Raw genomic sequence first — 10803 nt, forward strand, 5'->3', positions numbered from 1 at the left:
ATACATATGTAGATATTAAACATTTATTTGTATGTATATATTCACTTTTCACAGCAGAACTGAGCGTGTCTCTCCTGTCTTCGTCTGCACCACATCACGATATTTACCAAACTGCTCTTCACATAGCAAGCAGACGTATACTGAAGGTCCGACATATTTATTTTTGCTACACACTTTATGGTAAAAACCATGCACCGAAAATCTTGTTCACACATTCACAATATAAAAATGTTTAAATTTCCACAATGCTTTAAACCAGTTAGATGAAAGCATCACATCAGTGGTGTAAAAGTCTTCCTGTATCTCTTCTCCTTTTCATTTCTTTCAGCCGAGTCTCGTATCCAGGCGTGATAGGCAGCAGTAGGTTTAGTCTCAGGTCTTCAACAAAATATGGTTCGCTAGCTAGGGCATATACAAAGAGGGGATGGTGTGTACTTGGAAAGGCACAGGGCTCTCTTGAGATCCATAGATTTTATCCTTGCCAGATCTGCCAGTTGTTTTCTCTTGAACTGTATCCATATATTTTTTTAATCTGCAAGATGTGACTAATGCTATTTTTACATTGAAAAGTTGGATTTCTGTCTTTAGGGACAATTTATGAATCTGTCACTCATCATTTTCAATGCAGCGTTCAGTCTGTATCTCACGTGTTGTAAAATTGTTTCTCAGCATCTGCAAAGTATCCTGAGATAGGCCTACTTGAAATGAGTTACCAATGTGAGAAGTCTGTCTTTGCAGTATACCTTTCCCAGTTTCCCATCTTTCCTGAATGTCAGTATGACTGTCTTGCCCTCGTTCAAGCATAATTCAACATCTTCACCCCAGTCTACCAACTTGTTGAAGTAGAGGTTCCGTACTTGTTAAGCCAGTACCATACCATATGTGTGTGTAACCTGATTTTGTCCGCCGATATCACTTCTACTATGTCCGCTGTGCCGATTTTAAACAGCAGGGGACTTGACGGTCTCCCTGAAGTGCACCATTAGTTTCCTGTATTGGCTTGGAATCTGAGATGTCTCTAATCTCCACATAGTTCTAGCTGAGAATATTCCATATTATTCTGGCCAGTGTTCTTTGCCTATTAATTTCTCCGGTTTTCTTAGCAGGATTGTTCTGTTTAGTGTGTTGAAAGCCTTGCAGTAATCTATGAATGCTGCGTTAAGTTCTTCACTTGGTAATGCTAGAGCCTCCTCTATTTCATTCTGAAGAAACTGGATAGCTTGTGTGGTGGATCTGCCTCACTGTAATCCAAATTGTTCATCAGGTAACTGTATTTCTACATTCTCTATTAGAAGTCTACATTTCAGATTTGTTATAATTTTGAAGTCTATAATCTATCAGCTTCATTGTCCGTATTGGTAGTTTGACTACACAAGTATGGAGGATGAGTTTTCAACCTAATCAATACTTTATTATACAAAGTGTCTAATAGTTTATATTACATTAAATCAGAGTACCATTTTCAACCTGTTAAATAGGTCATCGTCAGCTGTTGATGAATCTGCTTATTAAATAGCGACTGTACAGAATAAAACATTACTAAGAATAAACAAGAATGCCACTATTCTACTAAAATGTAATGCTTAATGTCTAAATATATGGTACAGTTTTTGAAGTTACAAGGCTTTACCTTCCTGGAGTCCCATGAATGCCACATATTCCTAAAAATGTTATATTATGCTATAATGTTAAAAACAGGAAACAATTCTTAAAGTTTAAAGGATCACTGATATCAATGTGTCAAGTTCAAATATCTTATGCTGCAATGCCAGCATTATGTCCAACGGTTGTGTAGGGTAGATACGAAAGTGCATTGTTGGGATGCAAATATGCGGGCAACGTATGTTCCAGCTGTTGATGAACCTGCTTATTCAATAGCGACTGTACAGAATAAAATGTGCTTTTGCTAGTGGGACCTAGTGTTTACAGTCTTCTGGTATAGGCTAGAGCAATTTTGTTACTTTCATTGATCTGTCTCTGTCTTATACTTGGCTTTGATAATATGAAAGTGACTGAGGTATGAGCGATGCTAGTAATGCCATTCCTTATGCAGCCAGTCCCTGCTATGAATGGTGTGAATCTGTTGCCCATAGGGTCGGTTGGTGCATGCATTTCAGTGTGATTGGCAGACTGACATGTAATAGCAACTTCTGGCTTGGTGAGGAAAGCAACAGGAAACTACATCACTCCTCACTTCCCTGGTACACCTCTTCAGTGATGCCTAGGCTATCTATTGCAGCTGATGGCGAAGCTGTTGAGGATCCAACCAGCCTTCGGGCTGATGACTAAACAATACAGAATAATACATTCTAAGATTAAACAAAAATGCTACTATTCTAAAAAAATGTAATGCTTAATGTCAAAATATATACATATGGTACAGTTTTTGAAGTTTATCTTCCTGGAGTCCCAGGAATGCCACATATTCCAAAATAAATTTATATTAGGCTATGCTATAATGTTAAAAAATAAGAAACAATTCTTAAAGTTTAAAGAGACAGAGTAGGTACCATTACATTTTATTAGAATAGTGGCATTCTTGTTTATTCTTAGTAATGTTTCATTCTGTACAGTCGCCATTTAATAAGCACGTTCATCAACAGCTGACGATGACCTATTTAACAGGTCGAAACCGGTACTGTGTTTTAATGTAATATAAACTATTAGACACTTTGTATAATAAAGTATTGATTAGGTGGAAAACTCTCATCCCTCATACTTGTGCAGAATTTTGAAGAGCGCACATTCAAGGGCTATTCATCTGTAGGCGTTTGGGTCACTGGCGTCTCCTTTTCCCTTGTAAAGCGTTGTAATTGTAGATCTCCAACTGTCCGGTATATCCCCAAGCCAAATGCACTCATTTAAAAGAGCGACTAGTCCCTTTTTAGATACAGAAACAATTCTTTTAAGGTGTTCTTTATAGATTATATTGGGATCACATGCCTTGTAATTCTTCAGACCATTTATCACCATCTGCACTACTTCTATGAACAATTCTGTATGTTCTTTCACACTGAGGTTCCATGATGGGCATGTTTCCCATCTTGAAAACATACTCCTCCCAGATCTCCACTGTGATACTCCTTGGGAATCTGGGTTGTCTTGGGTTCTGCTCTGCTTCTACTTCTTTCTTCATTTTCTTGGTATGATGTCCTTGCTGCTTTCAAGATGCCCTTGTACTATGGATGTGAATACTGGACAGTCACACAAAAATATATTTCAATGGCTAATCTAAATTTGAAAACCATATTCATTCTAATGACAAAAACAATTTTCTTGCAACATATAACTAACTTTGTGACTAACAAGATATGTTGCATGGAAAGATTTTCATAATGTGCAATACATACATTTTAATTATTTATTATTTATTTATCTAGCTTATGGCTAGACCTGTATGCAGCAGAGGATCTCGATGTTATTACTCTGTAAACTGAATCAACAACACATATCAGCTGCAAGCCTCTATGACTGAAAACAGCATGTAACCTATTACTCTCCGTGTTATGAAAAACAAACTGAGAAACGAATCAGATGTTACATACTTATGTATTGGTAACCAGGCCTATATGCAAGACACATAACATCCTCCTCAAATACTTCGTACCATAACCACTCAATAACAGAAACAACACTGCAATATATGACACAACTTCAATAATTATAATTACTAAACGAGACACAGTTACACAAATATAACTACATACCACCGTGTTAGACTGTAGGTCAGGTGATTATTGAAAACCGTGCCAAAATTTAGCATCAATTTCTTCCCGTATGGTTGTCCACAAACTTACACTAGGCAGCAATCACAACCTGAAACATGCCCCTCGTGCAGCAGAGCCAAAGCAGAGCTAGCAGATTTCAAAGAGCATATCCATGGCAAGACCTGGACAGAAGTCACGCTTCTGCTAAAATAAATCGAACCAGAGGCGCAACTAACTTTTGTCGCTAGGGTCGATGTTATATTCTGTCATTCAAGACATTTCATTCCAGATAAATTAAGTTGTTTGCCAAGTCATCGCCGAATTACAGCATATCTTAATAAAAACTGTCAATAATATCAATGCTTTATACTTATTGATAAGTTATATAATTTCCTGGAACGAATTCCTCCGGTAAGTCCTCAGATGCCTATTTATATTCAAAGCTTGATGGCGTGTTCCACATTACAAATGTGCTGCATGGCTTATATCTAAACTTATGATAAACATGGTACATTTTTCTGTGTCTAATCGTACATCTGGTAATTTAAAGAAGGATAAAGACGTATATTTTCAACTTTCCCCAAAGGAATCTTCATTACCACATAAATGGAGCACAGCAGTTTCCCAGCAAACGGAGAGAGAAGATCAGTGGTCTCCAAATGATAATTCACGAATATGCAATTTATATTTTCTCCATGTCCGGGTCCTTCGCTAAATACTTAGTATAGTCGCGTTCGGTTCAGAAGAAACCAGTTTCGATTCCTGGCCGGGTTGGAGATTTCACCTTCGAATGGTTAATTAGCCCGGCCCGGAGATTGATCGCATGTGGTGTTCATGGCCATGACATAACACACAATACTACCCTGCACTCAAAAAACACGAGTTTCCTATACACGGCAGATGCAGCCCACCATCCAAGCAAGCCCGACTCCAATCCTCACAGTAGGACGAATAGAAATGAATAGTGTGACGACTCCCTCTGAACCACATGTGAACAGGCAAGTTGTACAATTTGACCGAAACCTGTAGCGCTGCTGTCGATACAAGTGCAAGTACACGCGCTTTTGTCGGTTTAATGTGGAAGTGTGTAAACAGCTTGTGGTCTTTTTTCGGTAGATTTATACGTTCTCCAGTTTTATGAGTGCAAAATATCTGGTGTTAACTTTTCGTGAACTGAAAAGTGAAAAAGATTAGGCATTTGAGAAATAGCACGTATACTTTGGCATTTGCATAAATTTACTAACGCATGTGAATATGCCTACAACTTGCTATGCCCTGAGTTGCAAATCTGGTTACGATAAACATTCGAATGAAAAACAGCAATTTTTTTTACACCCAAAAGATCCCACTCTATTCTCAAAGTGGTCGAAAGCTATCCGACGTCAAGATCTGCCTTTACGTTATAGTACACGTAACATAATTTTTCAGTCAGATTAGAGCAAATACTGTAGAGACAACACACGACACTCAGCGAGATATCGAGGGACAGCGATTAGAGCTCTCTCTAGCAGATTGACCTGAGAACTACTGATTCTGTCTTAAGAGCACGTGTACCGTATTTGTTGTGTGAAATTTTTGGTGTTAGTTATGCATTTTCAGTGAGTTCACATAATTAAATAGTAATGTGTGTCATTCCTTGACATTTCCTCCCAACATGAGGGGAAAGGTATGTGCTGTGTCTGGCTGCAATAACTATGAAGTAGAGAAGAATGCGCGGTCTTTCTTCCGTTTCCCTCGTGACAAGAAAATGTAAATAATATTGTGTTTGCATATACATTCTTCCAGTGACAAAGAGACTTTTATAGAACTTCATAATCTTCTGACCTGTTCGACCCATATTTTAAATGGCTTAAAATATAATACGCATATTTTATTGTATAGTGCAGCAGTTAACCTTCAATACCGATGTGTTGTTGTAGGTGTGATCTGGGATTTGATTTAATTCAGGAAAATATATATGCATATGAGTGTGGCTGGTTGTGTTCCATGATACCCCATTTGGAATGCCGTAATGCGTTGTCAAGCACTGAAGAAAATATGGATGATTTAAGAAATGTACATATTTTGTTGAAACAATACGATTATGCAAATTTGCTTCACCCTAATGTAATGGCATTATGGCAAGTATTGCTTATAGGGAAAGTTTGAATGTTTTTGAGGCTAAATTTATAGATTATCTTTCTGTTAGTAGGTTTCAAGTTAAAAGGAAAATTGTCTAGCTCGTAAATGTAAATTCACTGAATCATGTGTGTAAGGAATGTGCCGATACTTTTGTTGACAAGTGTTTTAATATGATGGTACAATGCTTTTATATGAGAAAAAAGAAAAATCTAGCCGCGAACCTTCAGGCAGGAATTCTAAAGCTGAAAAAAGTTATGCATAAATGAAAGATCAAGCCCTTTCACAGCTGTCATTTTCACATCTTGATTATATGTCTAATTTCAGTCTTTAAATAATAACCTGTTAAATAATTCTTCAGTCGTTTATCCAGACTTGCTTTAATAACTTTGAAGTTAATATCTTACTAACACTTTCTTTCTAGACGTAAGTCATTTATCCATTTCCGAATACATATTTCCATTGATAATTGAATTTAACGCGAATTTTCAGGTCAAGCCACTAGGAGCGCCACTTGCGACTTGTCTACCATTTTAACAAGGCTAAATACGGAAGTGTCGCGTATTGTTTTAGTGTATTAGGTATTGATTAGAGTCATGGCAAAAGCTGTAGTCAAAGAGAATGCCAAAAACGTCAGTACAGCTCAGGAAAAAATTACAGCAAACTTACCTTTGATCAGCAACTATTATCAAGTTGGGAAGGTGAACAAATAGTTCCTTTCACCAATTCAAAAATGAATATTATTCATCACTTCAGTGGGGGTATTGTTAAACATGCAAGCAAAGTGACAGATTTTACAGAATGTATTGGATATCTGCAAAACAATACAGAGGAGTTCGGCTCTATGACTAAATGGTTAGCGTGCTGGCCTTTGGTCACAGGGGTCCCGCGTTTGATTCCCGGCAGGGAATTAACTATAATTGGTTAATTTCGCTGGCACGGGGGCTGGGTGTATGCGTCGTCATCATCATCATTACATCCTCATTACGACGCGCAAGTCGCCAGCGGGAGTCACATCGAAATACCTGCATCTGGCGAGCCAACTTGTCCTCGGACACTCCCGGCACTGAAAGTCATACGCCATTTTATTTAATACAGAGGTGGCAAAAGGCAGTCCGTTTCCAGTCCTAACAAGTCTGCCAGAATATAGTAACTCACCCACTATCACATTTACCCATCGAATTAAGTATTTAACGTTTTCTCACGTAGAGGAAGTTGTGAGAAATTTTAGTGTACAAGAAGCATTATGGCGAGAAATATTTTAAAAACGCCTGGATAGTTTACCTCCAATTACTGTCTCTCATGGACTTAGGTGCTGTACTGAACATTGCTCAGGACTTGGTATCAAAATTAATTTTCCATTACAATACGATGCCGATTTTATTTCGGAATAAGAGAAATAAGGAAAGAAATACAAGCTCGTACGACCGCATAACATACACGGAAAATGTCAAAGTTGCCCAGTTAACAGGCTGGTGTGGTGAAGTGCTGGCAAGATTCATTAAGCTAAGCATGTTAATATATTTTAGTAGTTATATAGGAACTAAATGTGTATGTCATACCGGTACGTAACAATCATGTGGGTACCTGCAGAGTTATAATATGTGTACCATGTACACTAACAGTTGAACGTGGGTTTTTAAGGTTATAATTGACAATTACAACTGAGTTTGATTTCGGGGTTAATTAATGGAAGATCACTTAGATATATAGACACATACACGTTTGAGATATTAATTAAGATATTGGCGAACCAATTTCAGATGCAATGTCATTAAATCATTACTAAATGTAAAATATTTCCTACCTATTTTTTACTTATTACTTTCAAAACAAGGTACACTATATCTTAATTTGAACGAAACACAGATCGCATATAAACACAGTCATCGGTCAGCAAACAGCGTACACAGTCCTCAAACATCACAATAATTAACACACGGTTTTAAATCATTTATTTAAACGATAAATACCGAATTAACTCATATCATATCTCATTTAGAATTACATTTTCGGAAACAGCTGATCACAAATTCAAGGTAACCAAAGTTGTTCCGATACATAAAAAGGGTAGTGAAGAAGATGCTGGTAACTATAGGCCTGTCTGCCTCCCCTCTGTATTCTCCAAAATACTGGAAAGAATTATGTACGATAGACTGTTATCATTCTTAGAGAAGCATAATATATTAGCTGGTTGCCAGAATGGCTTTCGTAAAAATAGATCAACTACCACAGCATTCATTAACTTTATTGAACGGATATATGACACACTAGATGGGAAGGGTGCATGTTTAGGTATTTTCTTGGACTTAACAAAAGCTTTTGATATAATTGACCACAGCTTGCTTTTAGAAAAGTTATACATGTATGGAGTTCGGGGAATGGCCTATGACTGGTTCAAATCATTTTTAGGGGATAGAAGGCAGATTGTTGAAATATCATATACCGGTACTGATTTGAGCAAAAATGTAATTAAGAATGTGTATTCCTGTGCCAGAAACATAGATCATGGTGTTCCACAGGGGTCAGTTTTAGGACCATTATTATTTTTAGTATTTATTAATGATATCGTCCAAATTGTTGATGATATTCAAGGAGTGCAATTAACTTTGTTTGCAGATGATATTACTGTCTTTGTAGCTGATGAAAGTTCTGAAGGGTTAGAATTGAAGGCAGGCAATATAGTGAGTAATATCCTGAGCTGGCTTGAGGATAATAAATTAATTTTAAGTAAACAGAAAACTTCTGTGATTAGATTTCACCATAAGATTAATTTAAATATGGAAGTTAGTCCAATATCATTTGGAGAGACCATAATTGAGTACTCATCATCAACAAAGTTTCTTGGCTTGTGGATGGATGAATCATTAACCTGGGATAAATATACAGAGTTTATAGGGAAAAAGCTTAGTAGAATTTATTTCATGATAATGTCTTTGAAAAATAGTTTTAATTTAAAGGCTTGCCAAATTATGTATTTTGCATATGTCCATCCCATACTAACCTATGGAATCATTTACTGGGGGAATTCACGATATAGCAAAGTCATCTTTAAGTTACAAAAGAAAATAATTAGAGGAATGGCCGGTGTCGGCAGGAGGACAAGCTGCAAGAAATACTTTAAACTTTATTTTATTTTACCATTGCCTAGCCTTTATATCTTCCATACACTTGTATATATGAAGGAGAATGTAAACAGCTACACCATAAATTCTGATGTGCATAGGTATAATACTAGAAATAAACACAGTCTGCACATAGAACCACACAAAACTAAGCTATATGAATCAAGTTTGAGTTATGCAGGAGTACATTTATTTAATAAATTACCAGACTGCATTAAGCAGATAAAACCATGTTCAAAATTTAAGAAAGAATTATTCAAATTTGTTTCTAACCATTGTTTTTATTCTATTGAAGAATACTTAGCTCTTGAAAATTAACTTATGTATCACTTTTGTTTTATTTTTTTTAAAATCTGTGCCTCTTTACCACATTGTATATTTCTCTTTATTTATCATGGCATGTATATTACTGTTTTATCCTTTGTTACTGTAAATATGATTATTGACGTGTCCCATATCACTGTATGATCAGTTGGACGAAATACAATACAATACAATACAATACAATACAACCTTCTATCTACACCAGCACCGCGTAATGTAGGAACATACCAACCAGTCGTTGTCTACGAGATATACAAGGCCGGAACATAGGAACTAATTTGTCGCTGAAAAAGCGGCCCGACCGTGTTCACGGTTTGGCCGCTAGATGTCAGGTTTCCATTCTGTTCTTGGCGGACTTTAACATTGTGATGTGTGGAGTAATTGTGATGCTGTGTTGATTTTGTGCAATTTATTGAGAATATTGTTTCCTTCGGTGAGTGTCTGTGAGGTTGAGAAGAAGGTGCACTGTTGTGTACCTCTCTGTATTTCGGATTACACTAAAAAAAGCATGAAAATTGACGTTCCATAGTTTCTATTCCGAGTGCGGTTTAAGGGAGAAATGGAAGCAAACTATTTCTAACCAAGGTGACATAGTAGGGTCTCTTTAGGTACCTAGCAATTCTTCTCATAAAACAGATTTCAGTGCAAGCACATCAATCAAATTTCCCTCTGTTTTCATTGTGTATCCTGTTCACAAAATTTAGTAAACGTTCCGATTCAGATAACAATGAACAAACCAAATATTCATACGTCAGCCACAAACGAAAAAGGAGTACAAGTCTCATTTCTATAATAAGGAAAGTCTACGAGTATCTCTGTTAAATCTAAAAAAAATATACGGATGAGAAAATTAAATACCAGATTACAGAACATAATCTGTAAATTGAGAAGTAGGATACGGGTGATGAAATCAGAAAAATGTTTTACGGTATCTGAACTTGACCAAAAAGCAAACCAAATTTTGAAAAGCATGCTAAAATTGGTCATTTAGGAGCTTTATTCCTGTTAGAATAAATTTAATTTTCTTCTTGTTTCTTCATCCGTTTACCCTCCAGAGTCGATTGTTCCCTCGAACTCAACGAGTGATCCCACCTCTGCTGCTCAGGGGTAGTGTCCTGGAGCACCAGACTTTGGGTCGGGGATACAGCTGGGGAGGATGAACAGTGCCTCGCCCAGGCAGCCTCACTTGCTATGCTGAACAGGGGCCTTGTGGAGGGATGGGAAGATTGGAAAGGACTGGCAGGGAAGAGGGAAGGAAGCGGCCGTGGCCTTAAGTTAGGTACTATCCTGGCATTTACGTGCAGGAGACGTGGAAAACCACGGAAAACCACTTCGAGGATGGCTGAGGTGGGAATCGAACCCACCTCTACTCAGTTGACCTCCCCAGGCTGAGTGAACCCCCGTTCCAGCCCTCGTATCACTTTTCAAATTTCGTGGCAGGGCCGGGAATCGAACCCTGACCTCCGGAGATGACAGCTAATCACACTAATCACTGCACCGCAGAGGTGAGGGCAAGTTTAATTTTACGG

The 10803-nt window shown here is 37.4% G+C and overlaps 1 protein-coding gene across 1 annotated transcript in view; it reads right to left on the reverse strand.

Moving 5' to 3' along the window:
- LOC136857256 (eukaryotic translation initiation factor 3 subunit G) overlaps positions 1 to 3864 on the reverse strand; it is a 31244-nt gene extending 27380 nt beyond the window's left edge. The window contains exon 1 of the mRNA XM_067135754.2: positions 3708 to 3864. The gene's annotated coding sequence lies outside the window, so the exon portion shown is untranslated. The remainder of the gene's footprint in view (positions 1 to 3707) is intronic.
- Between the last annotated feature and the right edge of the window lie 6939 nt (positions 3865 to 10803).

This window comes from Anabrus simplex, chromosome 1, assembly GCF_040414725.1.
Source record: "Anabrus simplex isolate iqAnaSimp1 chromosome 1, ASM4041472v1, whole genome shotgun sequence".
NCBI classification, from domain to species: domain Eukaryota; kingdom Metazoa; phylum Arthropoda; class Insecta; order Orthoptera; family Tettigoniidae; genus Anabrus; species Anabrus simplex.